General features: G+C 39.6%; 1 protein-coding gene across 5 annotated transcripts in view; it reads left to right on the forward strand.

Moving 5' to 3' along the window:
* SSBP3 (single stranded DNA binding protein 3) overlaps window positions 1-16919 on the forward strand; it is a 190101-nt gene that overhangs the window by 150704 nt on the left and 22478 nt on the right. The window lies entirely within an intron of this gene.

A 16919-nucleotide genomic window follows, 5' to 3' on the forward strand; every position in this document is an offset into this window, starting at 1 on the left:
CCTGGCTCTATCAGCAGGGAGAGAGCTTCAGTTATTGGGTGGTATAGAAATGTAATAAATAAATTAAATAAATAGAAGCAATTGTGTCAAGTGCTCAGGTCATTTCCCTATCCCTGAGATTGACCAAGGCTTTGAAAGAATTACCAGTTGATGCAGCATGAAACTCACCCCAAAGCAGGCAGAAAACCATTTGGATCCATCTTGCTCCATAGATGGACCCTTCCAATAGGTCCCCCACCCTTGCAGAGGTTTGGAGTTCATGAAAGCTGAAACCACCAACTAATATGCAGCCCCTTTGTCATGGATGGATCACTGTCCCACTATATGGAGAACACTGGTTAGTTAGATCCATATAATCAGCAAATTATATTCAAAACTTCAGGTCGTGTTGTATTATTATTATTATTATTATTATTATTATTATTATTATTATTATTATATCTCCCCCATCCCAACCTCACACGTGCCTCTGTGTAGATCTGAAACGGTTTACAAAAAATAAAACAAAACATCAATTAAAACCACGTAAAATTCATAAAAACGTTGCAACAGTAAAAACTTAATGAAAATAAGCACCAGAGAGTAATAAAATTTACAAATAGAGTTTCTAGCTTAAGAGCTATCATCCAAGAGGGAAAGAACTGCTTTAGTTTCTCTAAATAAAAAAAGACACAACATACACACACACACACACTTCTTCTTTCTTGGTCTATCATCCAGTTTCTTGCCTTACTTTTAGGTGTAAGTAAGTAGCTTGACAGTGTTCTTGTACTCTCATGGCCAAACTAGATGCAACTCCATCCACACAATTAGCAATTGTATAAATTGCATGTACAGGGGATGTTTAAGCCCACTGTAGTCCAGAATGGGACCCTGGTGCTTGCTTAGTTGCATGGGGACGGGGAACTCCCATTGGAGTGAATGAGGGCTTTTTCGCATCACAAATAGCAGGAATGGGAACAGTGACCTGGTTTGGGAGCACAGCTGGTGGTAAGGGTTAACACACCCACACTCATACCTGAGTCCTGATCTGAATCAGGGACCACATCTGCAATCTTCTTTTTTAGAAGCCATTCATGGAATTCCTAATTACATGTCTAATTTTGCCCTCAGTATTTGAATTCTTTTTTATCTATCTTTTTTCTTTAATCTTTGGTTTCCAAGCTTTATCGGCCACCAAGTTATTTAACTTTCCTTAACTATTTTTTCTTGATCTGTAAAACATCAGTACTACTATTCTATTCTCGTCTTAATTTTCTGTCTTCAATACTATTGATCATTTTCTTCTTGATTTTTGTTGTGGTGGTTCTGTTCTGTCTTGTTTTCACCATTCTGTTAATGGTTCCTTCTTTCCTTTCCTCCCTCAATATATCAGGGTTCCTTAAATTTCTGCTTTATGTTTATCCATTAGATTCGTCTAGGTGGTCTTTTGTTATTAATTATCTAGTCTATCCTGGTGATATTCAATTATCCTATATACTTGTAATGAACTAACTAGCCCTATTCAGGAGTAAGCCTGAACAAGTGATGGCGGGAAGCAGGGGCGGAGCATGAGGCCACGCACACTGGCCCTGCCCCCAGTGTCCCTGCACACTCCATCCCCCTGACCTTCACATGTTTACTATGAAGGCCTGAAGGGCTTTTCTACATGTGTCCTAATGAATGTGTGTTGAAGCCTCCCTGCAATCAGGAACCTTGAAGATATCAGAGGCAGTAAGACCAGTTGCTGGGGAACATGGGTAGGAGGATGCTGTTGCACCATGTCCTTCTTTCCCTGATTGACAGCTCGTTGGCCACTGTGTGAACAGAGTGCTGGACTAGATGGACACTTGGTCTGATCCAGCATAGCTCTTCTTAAGTTCTTAAGAGAGAGAGAAAACTCTAAAGGGTGAAAACTCCAAAACAAGGCCAAAGAGGACTAAACATGCTCAATGCTGATTGACTTTTGGGAGAACAGAGCCACAGGGGAGGAGGAATAGAAGGGAGTATCCTACGAAAAGGGCATTGCTGGAAGGCTGTAAGCCTGAATGGCAGCACTCATTACTGCAAACATTTCTTTTCTATTTCTGATCTGCCTTCTTCTCTTGTTAATCTTTCCTTCTTGCTGTGTGCTCCTTCTTTGAAGTTAAACACATCTGTTTTAGAAAGATTTTTTTTCCTGCTGGACTCTTAGTATTTATTTATTTATATGCTACTTTTATACTGCTTAATATCCTAAAATCGAAGCAATTCACAATACAGATATAATTAACTATAAAATAAATGCAAAACTGTTTCCCCCCCCCCTCTTCCTGTTCTTTCTGTTTCTTTGTTTCTGGATGGTTTTACCATCTCTCTTATTTGTCAAGCTAGAGATATTGATGCTGTTGTTTGATCCTTCTCTTCCTTGTTCTTCTTAAACTTTATCACTGAAACTTACAGTTTTCACTTGTCAATTGTTGCTAAAACATGGTCTTCAATTCTGTCCATACTTTGGTTTGTTCTTTTATTTTGTCTGGCTGGATTATTGTAATGCTGTAATTTTGCACACTCTTAATTTGGAGTGAGTTGGTACCTGAGGTTGGTAACTGACTGGAAAAGGCCAAACAAATTGAAGCTTAATCCAGACAAGATAGATGTGCTCCCGATTAGTCAAAAGACAGATCAGGAAAGAGGGTTTCAACCTGTGTTGGATGGGGTTATGCTCCCCCTGAAGACTCAGGCTAGTAGTCTGGGTGTTCTGAACCTGGATGCCCAGGTCTCCAGAGTAGCCAGGAGTTCGTTTGCACAGCAAACTATGCCCATTCCTAGAGGTGTCTCACCTGGCCACAATCATCCATGCCTTAGGCGTTAGGTAAGGTTTATCGTGGGATTGTCCCGGGGTCATTCCTGTTCATGTAAATGACATACAGGATATCCCGGGAGCAGGTAGGGACGATCCCGGGATAAACCTAAGGCCTAAGTTACCTCCCATTTGGACTATTGTAATGAGCTGTATGTGGGGCTGCCTTTGAAAACTGTTCAGAAACTTCAGCTGGTCCAGAATGCTGCAGCTAGACTGTTGACTGGGATCGGTCTGTTGCTACAGCAGCTTCACTGGCTACTGGTCTGTTTCAGAGCAGAATTCAAAGTGCTGGTTATGACCTATAAAGCCCTATACAGCTTGGGACAAGGATACCTGAAAGACCATCTGCCTGTTCCTTGAGATCTTCTGGAGAGTCCTAACCTTCCCTTTCAGAGGCGCTGCTGGGGGAAACACAAGAGAGCCTTTTTGGAGGCTAGATTCACCTCCTTTCTCCTGTCCCTCCATCAGCGTGCAAAGACCCCTGTATTCAAGAAGGCCTTTGGCCTGTAAGAGCGTCTGTTGGGTTGGGTGCTGTTTTTCTTATTCTGTAATTGTTGTGTTTCCGTTGTATATTAATGTATTATTTTATTGTCCTAAGCATCTGTTGGGTGCTGTTTTTCTTATTCTGTAATTGTTGTGTTTCTGTTGTATATAAACGTATTGTTTTATTGTCCTAAGCATTTTTAATTGTCTCTTTTAATTGTCTCTTTCAATTACCATTTTTTGGGTAGAAAGGCAGTGTACAAATCAAATAAATAAATAATATAAATAAATAAGTTCCACTGAATACAGTGTGATTTATTTCTGAGTAAATACACATAGGATTGCACTATCAGCACTCCATAATCTCACCCTAAGCCTCTTGTTTCTGTTTTGCATTCTCTCATCCGTCTTATTTTTATGCAAGCCAATATGATCATATTTCTTTATTTTATTTTTTATTTCTCTTCACTGGTGACTTTTCCGTTTCACATTCAGTTTAATAATATTTTGCTTAACTTCATATGTATTCATTCTCTATCTCCTGCTTATCTTTCATCTCTGATTTCTCTATATTCTCCTCCTTAGTCTTTGCATTCTTCTGTTTTTTGTTGCTTGTTAAACCCTGTCTCTCTTCTTCTATTTCATGTCCATCCTTTTTTCTTTTATTGTTGCTTATCTATGGAACTCTTTACCAGATGATATTTATTTAATTGAATATCTTCCTCCTTTAAAAGAAAAAAAGCCTTAAGTTTCATTTCTGGAACCCATGGGTACAAATAGAGATGATCTGAGAGATCTGTGATTATGATCTGCAGTTTTTTAAAAAGTAAATATACATGGAAGTGAGATGGGGGGGTTTGGAAATTGACATTGCATGATAGGGGTTTAAGCCTGCCCCTTCCACATTATTTTTCTGATTATAATCACCACACTCCCTAAAACTAATACTTGCCCTACAGTGGAGAGAATGCTGCTCTGCATATGGTACTTGCAGATTTTTTTCACAGGGCACGTAGCAGGTTCAGAGAGTGCAGGAATTTTAATTGGGAGGCAAACATAGTGGGGAGGGGTGCAGTTAATCACTTACTCCAGTGCCAAAGTCCCATTTCAATTTAGAGGGTCCCCCAGCTGCTATTAACTTTTTTTTTAAAAAAAAAACAACAACTGGGAAATGCTGGCTGATCCTGATCATGGATCTCCCTGTCAAGTCTAGTTGCACCCTGTGTCTAGTTGTATTTGGCTTCCAGTTTTTCGTTTTTCGACTAAATTCAATTATAAGTCCATTGGGCAGGGCCTCTCCCTTTATCTGTTTTATATAGCACCCCATATGTAGGCACTTAACAAATAAATTCTATTATAAAAAGAGCCATTTTTACCAACCTCTTGAAAGCTGACCAAGAAAATGAGCCTCCATAGGCAGGGATTTCCCCTAGGTGCTGGCACCAACAGCATGAAGGCTTTGGTCTAGTTGACATCCAAGAGCCATCTTAGAAAAACTTGGGTCACAGGGGTAGATACATAGGAACTCCAAATTTCTGTTATTTTCAAGCAGCCCTACTGTTGCCATTTGGAGTGTTGCTTTTAAGATTGAGGGATGAAGCATATATATATATATATGAAAGGCTGAATTACTGAGCAAGTCTTTGCGGAGTTGTGCACATTCCAGTGCTTCATTCTTTTCAACACCAATAAATATTTGTGAAGTAACGTACATTCAGTGTTTTAACCCCAAGTCAGCAAAAAGAAGACAAGGAAAAAGGGGGTGGAGGGAAAGCTTACTAAACACTTTAAAATTTACAATATTGAACAATTTTGATACCCTGTGCTCTTGACGTCTGATCATCTGGGAATGATAACTCCACTAATGCATAACAAGGGCTTAGTGGGGTAAAGTTGGGTTTCATTCTGCTGATGGTAGTGGTCTCCTTTTTAAGATCTGGTGAATGGGTGCCTTCCTAAGGAAACAAAAACGTATGAAAATAATTTTGAAGAAGTCACAACGTATTATATTCAGTGTCACGGCTTCATGCAATCAGAAACCCAACTATATTGTATCTAAGTAAACCTTCTGATTTTGTTTCTGATCAGTCGGAAAATTCTTAAAAGTTGTGATCCAATTCCGTACATAAACCCTGAGATACTGGGTGCTTTTTATTGTGCAATTGTTCAGCCTCATTCATGGACGTTTAGTGGGGTTCAGACAACATTGTTTTCAGCTTGTAACCAGCCTATGTTTTCCCACTCTGTCTTCTGTCTGTTCTTTCCACAGAAATTCATTTGGGAGTAAAAGGCAGAATATATACACAATGTTTTTTGACTGGTAGAGCTAGGAACTATCCACCTGGAAGCACCCACAGCTAACCAGGCTGGCTCAGTTCAAGGCACCTATGATATTACTTGAAGTTTTTGATCGTCTATTTATTTATTTTATTTATTTACAACATTTATGTGCTACTCCACATCTGAGCAGATTCTGGAGTGGTGAACAATAAAAGATAAAAAGAACACCATATTAAAAATTTTGTTTTTAAAAACAAAATACCAGTAAAATCTGTAGCTGGTCAATCAAGGAAGGCTTCTTGAAACACAGATGTTTTCAGATGGGGCAGAAAACAACACAACGCTGGTGCCTGCGTGACCTCCAGAGGCAGGGAGTTCCATTGAAAGGGGGCCACCACACTGAAGACTGTTCTATGGGTGGACTCCAGTCGGGCCATAGGTCCATGCAAGACCACCAGGAGCATGGCTTCTGATGAGGTCAGTAACCAGGCAGGTCGATAAGGGAGAATGTGTTCTAACCCAACTTGTTAGGGCTTTATACACTAATACCAAAACCTTAAATCTGGCCTAGTAGTGAATAGACAGCCAGTGCAGTTCCCTCAGCAAAGGAGTAGTATGCTGAAAACGGACAGCTCCTGACAACGGCCTAACTGATACATGCATTGCAGTAATCCAACCTTGAGATTACTAGTGACTGTATCACTGTAGTTAAGCTTTCTCTATCCAGGAGAGGCCGTAGCTGGCTAACCACCCGGAACTTCTAAAAGGCACGCTGAGCCACCATGGCCCCTTGGGCCTCTAGCGATACTGATGGATCTAAGAGTACCCCCAGACTATGAAGCTGATTTTTCAAAGGTAGTGCAGCCCCATCCAGATCAGGCAATGCACCCATCTCCTAGACTCAGGAGCCATTCAGCCAGGACCTTACCAAGATTCAGCTTCAGTTTATTGGCCTTCATCCACCCCAGCACTGAGTCTAGGCACTGATTCAGGGATTGTACCTACAGTGTCTTAGCTCAGTAACAGTCCTAAGCCATCATCCTATAAGTTTAGTATTCCTGAACTGTGATCAGAATGTTTTGCTCTCCAACCTCTCACCAAGCCCCAATCCATGGGGGAAATTAAGAAGGCAGGTGGAATATCTTTAGATATCTATTCTGTAACATTGAGCTCTGGGGGCCTTTCAGCATATTGGTCAAAGTATGCCCCAGTTGTAATTTTGCTCTTGTGCAATGTTTTACTGTTGCATTTTCTCTCACCTGTCTCACTTTGGTCCTTGGCTAAGAGTGCATTCCAAGTCCAGACAAATTATGTCCACAGAATTCAACATAATATGGGTGTGGAGAGCTTCAGAAGTATGATGTTTATGTCCATCGCCAAGAGTAATACTTTAGCAATCACTGCTTCAAGAAATTGCAGTTGAGTATCTTGAAGAATTAAGTATCTTGAAAAAGTGTCTCAGATACAGAATATTGTGGCTTCCATGCTGGGAATATGCAATACCATTACGAAAAAGTGAAGTTGCAAGAAAAGGCATGCAGACTGTGCAGAACAAAAGTGAAACGAATTCACATTTTATGGCACAATAATCTGATTGTATTGAACGGCCCTGTATGCATGTCCTGCAGAGAATTTTTGGTTTGGCTTCCTTATATAAACAAACCTGATGGCTCTTGTATTCTGTATCTTTAAACCAGCCTTAGCAGGCAGTTCAGTACTTGATTTATTACATATATATATATATATATATATATATATATATATATATATATATGAATGAGAGGGGGGAGAGAGAGAGTTTTCTCTTTGCTGAATTGCAGTTCTCCCTGATCCTACAACATCTGCAAATATTTACAGAGATAACAATATCCAGAGGTCTGGCGTTTTTATTTTGCTTTATTTTTTAAGTGAAGGTAGAAAATGAATCTTAAGCTAGGCTGTAAAAGCCAGGAGTGGGAGGGGGGGCAGTTTAGCTGTGGGGTAGCAAAAGAGGGGAAACTGTAAGACTGCAGTTTTTTATATCCAGGCATAGCAGTTTTAGTGGCCCCAGGGTAGCAGACAGGAAGTAGAAAATGTTTTCAAATCCTTGTTGTTGCCATTTTTTGCCCAGCCCCAAGCCACCAGCTCCTCCCACTGCTGCATAACAAGTTGAAAGAAAGAACATGTAGCACGTTTGCTGAGATGTTTGCCTTCACTGTACGTCTGCAGTTATAATATCCAGAGGTAGCTGTCACGAGCATTACTCTTGCAAGCTAATGTGACCATGAGGATTCAATTTACTGCTGTGTGTGTTGTTTGCCAACAAAATGCTTCACAAACTCTTGAATTTCCTGGGAGTATGTTACAGTTTCTTGCATTTTTGCAGCATGCATTCTGCTATTGCAGCACACCCCTATCTTCCAGTACACACACAAACTGCAACTTGGAAGTAGATTAAATTAACCACTGGGATTCCCTGCCCAGGCCATTATTTTTTTTATCTCCTGTGGGGAAAAGTGTGTGTTTAAAGCAGGCGTTATCATATAAAGGACCGTGGGTGTCTCGATGCTTAGATGAATGCTCTTCCAAGACCAGTCACTTTCACTTAAGGAACTAGGAAATGCTCTGCCGCTGTGAATTGCAATAACCTACTTGCTAATCAGTTTTGTTTAAAAGCAGAAATTGATTTTCGACCCTTTTTTTAATTAAAACTGGTAATTTGAGTGGAATCACTCTAATGTCTCTCCATGAGGCATAGGAGAACATTTTGAGAGCCCAAAGAAAGGATCTTCATGCTTGAGATGATACACTTGAGTGTGGATGTGTTTCAATCTTTTTGTAATTTTCTGGATCTGGACAGAGGGACATTCTGGAAGTGAGATGTACCCTTCCCAGGACTCTGGAGGCAGGAAGTAGTAAATAACTTACACAGAGGAGGGGGCTCTCTGTTTATACCCTGTTTCTTCCTAAGAGTACTAAGCAGGTCTTGGCAGCAGTGTTTGCTTAGCTTTGCCTAGAGAGACACCTTGCCTTATTTCATTTTGTTTATATCTTCTTGCTTCTTCCTCCCTCTTTTACCCGAGTTTTCTAGCCAGGTGGCAGGGTGCAGTTTGTCTCAGTGTGACTTCTAGGCCTGAGATGCTGGCTTAGGGTGAGGAAGTGCTTTCTTTTCCAACAGAAGAAATCACTTGGCATAACTCCCACTCCTCTCTCTTACTGGAAACATTAAGCAGGTTCACATTGTTCCTTGGTATCATGACAATTAATAATAATAATAATAATAATAATAATAATAATAATAATAATAATAATGTATTTATTTCTTACCCGCCTCTCCCTTTGGATCAAGGCAGGGAACAACATTAGTACAGGAATCGATACAACTTAAAAATTCTTGATTTTACATTGATCTGGGTAGGCCTGCTAGAAAAGGCTAGTCTTTAAAGCTGCCTTAAAATCACACGGAGAGATAATTTTACAAATCTCCTCCGACAGGCCATTCCACAATCTGGGGGCAACAGACGAAAAGGTCCTCTGGGAAACTGATGTCAGCCTAGTTTTAGCTGACTGAAGTAAGTTCACCCCAGAGGACCTGAGTGTGCGGGGCAGATTATATGGGAGAAGGCGATCCCACAGGTAACCTGGACCCAAATCATTTAGGGCTTTAAAGGTAATGACCAACACTTTGTACTTTGCCTGGAAACTAATTGGCAGCCAGTGGAGTGATTTTAATGTTGGGGTAATATGCTTACCTCTAGATGTACTGGTGACCAACCTGGCTGCCATATTTTGAACTAGTTGAAGTTTCCGAACTAGGTACAATGGTAGCCCTATGTAAAGCACATTGCAGAAGTCAAGTCTTGAGGTTACCAGCGCGTAATTGCATGGGCCACTCACTCCAGCCATTCTTTCACCAAGAAGCAGACAGCCAGGAAAGTTGTGAGCATGGACACCTATCTGTACTTTCCTCCATGGGCATGTAGACAGACATCTTGCTTCCCTGCTCCAAACGGAAAACAGATTCTGAAATTAGATTGGATGTCTCTTGTGGGGCTAAAACATATCCAGCAGTGCCTTCAAGTGAATTCAAGTACAACATATCCAGCATTGCCTTCAAGTGAATTCCATCAGGCATTGATTTGCTGCTGTTAACATGATTCTATAATATAAAGATAAAGGAAAACTTCCTTTGCATCCCTGTTTCAAAAGGTTAATTTAAAGGGGTGGAACAGCTTCACCTCGAATGCATTCTCCCCCCCCCCCCAATGTACAGCCTCAACACCATCTTAAAAACTCTCAACGGATCTCCTTGCAACTCTTTTACAGATATTTCTTAGAGGGACAAACTAAATATTCTCCTAACCACACATGGAGATTTGTGTGATTTGGGGTAAAAATAATGGTTTGGGCACGGAATCCAAGTGGTTGATTTAATACTGAGGGCACTAAATAGGGGAAGCAGATTAAATTAACCACTGGGATTCCTGGTAATAAGGGGTATCCATCCTGCCTGTGAACATGGAAATCTAGACTTAATGATGGGTAATAGCCAGTGATAAATCTAACCTCCATGAATAACCCCTATAAAAAACTATCTCTGATAGTGATCATCACTGCAGCCTGTGAGAACAAAAGCACTGAGTTAAGTTTAGATAAATGTCAGTCTTTTTTATTAACATGGGTTGACACACAATTAAACATAAAGGTGAGTTCTTAATTGAGCCAGAGATATTTGGATTCTGTTTTGGTACTTGTCACTATAGAATGTAAGAAATTAGGCTAATCTGCTCCTGTGAATAGATATAAGCAGCGACTCCGCTGTCCTTGAGGTAAATGTTTAATAGTGAATGGCTTGTGAAAAAGTCCTATATACATTAGTCTCCATTCCCTTGCCTCTAGTGAATAAGGTTACCCCCACCATCACCATCTTCCAAAGTGAATCACTTAATACTTGCCAACATTGAATTTCATCTATCATTTCATTGCCAGCTTTCAGTGTTATGAGATCTTCCTCATACTCCTCACAGTCTGCTCTGGTTTTAAATACTTTGGATATTTTTTAAATATTTTGCAGATTTCATCCATTTGTTATTTGCATCATTTCCAAGTTATTTATTGATGTGTTTAAAAAGCACATCTTCTATATCACATCTTTGCAGTCTTTCAGCCTGCTCACTTTCCATTGGCGCATGGTTGTTTAAAAATATTTTTGTGTGGATCTGTAATGGATCTTTCTCTAGCTTAGTCTCACATAAGCTAGGCTTGTGTTGATGATTTTTGCCAGGCTTGTTTCCATTTTACACAATCCATGTTAGTTCTTTCGAGATTTGCTATGCTTATCTGTCACCATTCTCTTCTTAATTGTATATTTAATTATTTGAAATCATATTGATGTCTCCCCAGGAGGGGAGGGAGTAGGCTCGCTCACCTCGGCATGTACTTTGCCAATGAACACATGAGGGTTGGAGAATGCAAGTTAATGTTTCTTAGTGAATGGATGTTGCAACATGGGACCCCAGCGAAAATGCTGATTATGAGTTCCCCCAAACAAAGGGATCCACCTGGATATATAGACTCTGATTACATCACTTTGTTAGTAATATCATTGGTCAGTGTGATTATCTACTGGTCCGTGCTGGGTTACTCAAACTAGGTTACATTGCCAATTCAAGGTAAGGTGAATACAATTCATACATCATAGCTTACGTTCAACGCTAATTGGTTGAAAGTTTTTCCTTTGTCTAAGTTGCACGTGGAATCCGCCATTAAGGAATGTTGTTGGGGCGGTTCTTAACCTTTCACCTGGAACATAGACTTATTCCTCAGACTGAAATTCCCTTCTGCATTATTATTATTATTATTATTATTATTTATATAGCACCATCAATGTACATGGTGCTGTACAAAGTAAAACAATAAAATAGCAAAACCCTGCCGCATAGGCTTACATTCTAATAAATCATAATAAAACAATAAGAAGGGGAAGAGAATGCACCAAACAGGCACAGGGTAGAGTAAAACTAACAGTATAAAAGTCAGATCAAAATCAAGTTTTAAAAGCTTTAGAAAAAAGAAAACTTTTTAGCTGAGCTTTAAAAGCTGCGATTGAACTTGTAGTTCGCAAATGTTCTGGAAGAGCGTTCCAGGCGCAAGGGGCAGCGGAAGAAAATGGACGAAGCCGAGCAAGGGAAGTAGAGACCCTTGGGCAGGTGAGAAACATGGCATTAGAGGAGCGAAGAGCATGAGCGGGGCAATAGTGTGAGATGAGAGAGGAAAGATAGTATGCCATGGCATAAAAATTGCTAAGTCCAAACTGACTAAGGGGTATTTCTCAACATTTTACTAAATATGGGATTTGTTAATCAAATGTGCTTGCAATTGTTCAGAAACCTCCTGCTGTTTTTGGGCTATTGGTTTATTTTATTTTATTGATTGATTGATTGATTGATTGCATTTTTATACTGCCCAATAGCCGAAGCTCTCTGGGCGGCACACTTCAAGTAATGGGAGGCCTAGGACTGGTGCAAATGTAGCAGCTCTCTTGTTACAAAATAGGGAGCAGGCCATGAAATCGCATTCTCCCTTGTCCCAGGCTTTCCCTACCTAGAACAAACTTGGCCTGCCTGCTTTATACACAGTTAAGTTTTACATTGGTAACAATATTAAACTATGGTTAAGGCTATCCAGGCCTTCCCTTTAACCAGAATTAGAAGCCAGATTTTGAACCTGGTGTAATTCTTGGATAAGATGGGACTCTGATTAGTAGTAACAATGTTTAGTATTGGTGCTGATGTGACACTTTAACTAAAGTGTAGAACAGAAGGGAATTTGTTCTACAGAAGAAGTGTCCATTCCTGATCTCTTAGCCATAGTCAAGAGAAGCCTTTTAGTACATCATTGCATTAATGTACAAAGAACGTGTCTGTGTAATACTACTCTGTGGAAACAGTATCTTTACTTCATTCTATATTGGTCCTATTCACTAATGGAGACCAGTAAGCACTGCAGTAATGATAAACCTGTGACGTTGTAATTGATGGGGATTGGCCCTGAGTTCTTACAATACTAAGGTTCGATTCTCAAACACTTACAGTGTGGAGAGCCAGAATTCCTGGTTTCAACAACATTATGTTAGATTTATGTTTTAGCTTTCAATTATTTAAATGTAGGAGAACCACAAAATCATTTTCTCATTGGCTCAAGTAGGAAGGGTTGATTATTGAATGCTGAGAAATTGCTACATTGCAACTGTACTGCAAGTGTTGGCTCTGTTGTAAGAAAGAAGTGAAGATTTTGAAAAGGATATTTGTCTCAATTGCATCTGGGGCTTCTCTTGTTTGGTGCACACCTGTGAGAATGCACACCTTGTAGGCTACTGGTCTTTGTTGTTGTTGGAATGGTGAGGTGTGGAACAGGCTTAGTATTCTTATTACTGTTGAGGTGTTTCAGGTTCTCAGTTTGATGATCCTTTCATCTTTACAACCAATTTACTTGATCATTGTCATAAATGAACGTATGAGAAGTAGTTGGATGGTTACACTGAGCTGTCTAAAAGCTGCTCATGTTTGGAACTGCTAGATTTCCTCTAGTAGTTAGCTAATGATACAGTTGGGAAGATAATACTTTTGTCATTTTCTTTTCACTACACTTTTCAATTAACAGCAGATTATTTCTGCTCAAAAAGTACATTGTGTTGCAGAAAAAGGTAGACGTTTTGAGGTGACATGAGTGAAGCAAAATACTATCATATTTTAGGTTATGTCTTGAGTAGAAAGTATTTCTTCTTACACTTTTATAAGGAAAGCATGTGTGGGTAATGGATAGAGAGTTCGATTTGGACCAGAACAATCCAGGTTCAAATCTCCACTAAGTTATGAAACTCACTGAGTAACCTTGGCTCAGTCCCTCTCAGTCTAGCCTGCTTCATAGAGTTGCTGTGAAGATAAATTAAAATAAACCCTATGTGCTTTGTCCTGTTTCCATTGGAAGAGGGTAAGCTGTAAAAATAAACTTGTATATAAATTACATTATAAAATAAATCAGATTGGAGATACTGGACATTCTGCATTTTAGGTAGATCTTCTCATTAATGTTGCTTCTTGATCATGACCTCAGAGGAAGTCCAGATAATACATTATTGTATTTTATGGCTGTAAGCCTTGTTTTGTGAACTGCTCAGAAACCTCTGGCTATTGAGCGATATTGAAATGTAACAAATAAATAAATAAGAAGTGCAATAAATGGTGACACAGACATTAAACTAGAAGTTTGCTTGTTGGCAGCTTTAAGCAGGGTGTTCCACAGTTTTAAAAAAAGGGGATTTATCCTAGATAAGGAGCATTTGATATGCGTTTGAATGCATCCAACCTTGTATATCAAGCCTTCTAGTCAAAGCCAAGTTGCATCACGTTGGCATGGCTTTTTATAACCACAATGGTGAGCTTTTATATCCTGCCTATGGTGCCATCCTGCTCTACCATGAAAAACATAGCCAAGTATTATAGGGATTCTGCAGTCATTGAGATCTTGGAATTCTTGCAGACTGAGCGGGAATGTGAAGCTCTAGGGCCCGTCTGCAGCTGCTGCCAGTGGGTGACCTGGGCAGGCTGAGGCACTGGCAGTCTCCATGGCTGAAAGGAAGGTACTGCCAGTAGCAAAAACAGGTGCCTAATCAACCCACGACTCCTCCGACTATTGTATTGTATTGTATTGTCGTTCTCTGAGGTTGGTTGGGAGGATTCACCCCACACAGGGTCACCCTACATAGGGAACTAGTCAGTAATAGTTTGGCTTAGGATTTTCTTTTTAGTTTAGAAGAGGAAAGTATTCATGAGGCACTCTATCTGAAATATCTCAGTGGCATCCACTAAACAGCTGACTTCTTCTCTTCCAATTCAAATCATGTTAACCTCATTTTTTCAGGTTTTAACAGTTCATTATTCCACAGATGATTCACAGCTGACTTTTACATAAAAGAATTACTGGCCATATGTTTTTCACAAATCTTTATTTAATTGTGTGTGTGTAAATATATTTAAGTTATTATTATTATTATTATTATTATTATTATTATTATTTATTTATTTATTTATATAGCACCATCAATGTACATGGTGCTGTACAGAGTAAAACAGTAAATAGCAAGACCCTGTCGCATAGGCTTACATTCTATTAAAATCATAGTAAAGCGATAAGGAGGGAAAGAGAATGCCAACAGGCACAGGGTAGGGTAAACAGTTGCATTTGTTTTTCTGGAACTTAAAAAGAGCAAAGACTTTTTTTAGTTTTGTCAAGGGCAAAGCGCATGATAAAGTAGCGAAGAACAAATTCTACTTGCTTTATGAGTATTGCTTCTCAAATGTAATGTAGTATGGGTATCGATACCCATGCACAAACTACATGTTAGGTATGAAGGTCACGCATGTGTTTCAAGCATAGATTTCCCCTTGGAAATATTTGAAAGCAGGGGCCTAATTGTTGCCCTGCTACTGCTTGAAAGTTTTTGAAAAGGAGAAAAGCAGTTTTTGAAACACACATGTGCCCTTCATTCCTAACACTATGCTCACGCATTTTGTATTTGGGTATCAATACTAGAGCAAAAAGTACCTTGTGAGAAGCAGCTCTTAGTTCTCAGTTAAAGGAGTTAATGAGCAAACATTAGCACCCTACGTACAATGGATCTTATTAATGCAATGGAAAATCCGTTTCTACAATCACGTAAACATAACCTGGAGGATCGGCGGAGGATCTGCTTCTGTTTAGAGCTCTGTTTGCATCTTTCTGCGTTAACTCTTAACCATTTTCTCTCTCTTTTATTTACATTGCACTCAAGTTTCCCTAGTACAAAAGATTTGCAGGTGCAAATATGTCCTGCCTTCATTAACTTCCCCTCCCCTTTTAAATTTATGTGATTTCAATTTTCCTTCCCTGTACTGTTAATTAGGGGATCCTCTAATCAGTACCATTATCACAGTGGTATTCATGTTTAGGAAAGCTGCTAAACAAATGCTTGCAAAATTGCTAAATGGCTAATTAATGTCTGTTAATTAAGAAAATTGCTCATGGTAACAAACCGTGCCATTGCTGGCAGCAGCTAGAAGGCGAACACTTGTTGAAATTACTAACATGGCAGGTATAGAACATCTGTTCCCCTGCTTTTCCTGAAGTGTGTAGCTGCTTCTCATAATGTACTTACAAGTCTTGTTTGCTTTCCAGACCAATTACAATGTTGTTTTTATTTGAGGGGGGTGGGGGGATTACACAGGGAACATATGTACATCATAGCGTGAATTTGGGTATTCATGTTCTGGAACACACTTGTTTGAAATGAACTCCTCCTTTCTGAGAGTAGAGGGAATTTAAATGGTGTTTGATCCAACAAGTCCAGCATTGCTGCATTGCAGGTTTAAAACTACACAAACCATTCCCACCCACCCCGCTTCAGGCACATATGGTATTGTTTTCTCCCCAAAAGAAAGTTTACTTGTGTCATTAGACACTTAATTTTGGTGAAGGATCATAGTTGAGATCTCAAAAGGGTAACACTCTCGTCTTGCCTGTAGAGATGTTTTTGTAAATCACAGGCCATCCATTTAGTGCTAGTGCAGCAGACTTCCTAGATACAGAGCTCTGGCTGGCTGAAGCACAGGAGCGCACTTTTAAGCAAGATTTTTTCTCATAAACCTTCCTGTTACCTCTCTAGTACTGAATTCTTGACCCATATGTCAAGTGAAAACACGAAGTACTCTTGCTAATCTAATAGGAAAATGATTGTGGCTGAGCAAGTTTTTAATGCGTTATTTAAACGCTTATCCAAATGCATTTAGTGATGCTGACCTGTGGGATATCGAGGCAAACAATGCACAGCAGCAGAGGGATTTTTATTCAAATTGTAGAAGCTATATTGTCCAAACCCATATCAGGATCTCTACAGCCATAGCAAATTTTGCAAATTTTTTGTTTACCCAAATCTTCTGATGAATGCTTCTGTCTTTATTAATGCAGACAGATGCCAGGGCACAGTTGGTGGACATGTTGCATTTCTGTAATGCCATGTGTGCAACTACCAGCAGGAAACTAGATGAGGCCTTTTTCCCCTTTTTTTAATAGATATTTTGGGGATGATTATGTTAATTGAGATCACAGTTTGCATTTATTAAGGTACAGCAATGAAAATGTTTGCTCGCAGATTATGTGTTGCCACACGTTTCACCTATTTTAGTCTGTCCATGGAGCAGTAGAGCTCTAACACTGAGCCAGGCTGCCATTTCAGTAGCCTAGTTTGTGCAAATGCCAGAGGTCACAAGTACTGCCAATCACTCAGAATTCTGGGACAAACCTCAAAAAGAGATGT

This window comes from Elgaria multicarinata, chromosome 1 (assembly GCF_023053635.1).
Source record: "Elgaria multicarinata webbii isolate HBS135686 ecotype San Diego chromosome 1, rElgMul1.1.pri, whole genome shotgun sequence".
In the NCBI taxonomy this organism is placed as follows: domain Eukaryota; kingdom Metazoa; phylum Chordata; class Lepidosauria; order Squamata; family Anguidae; genus Elgaria; species Elgaria multicarinata.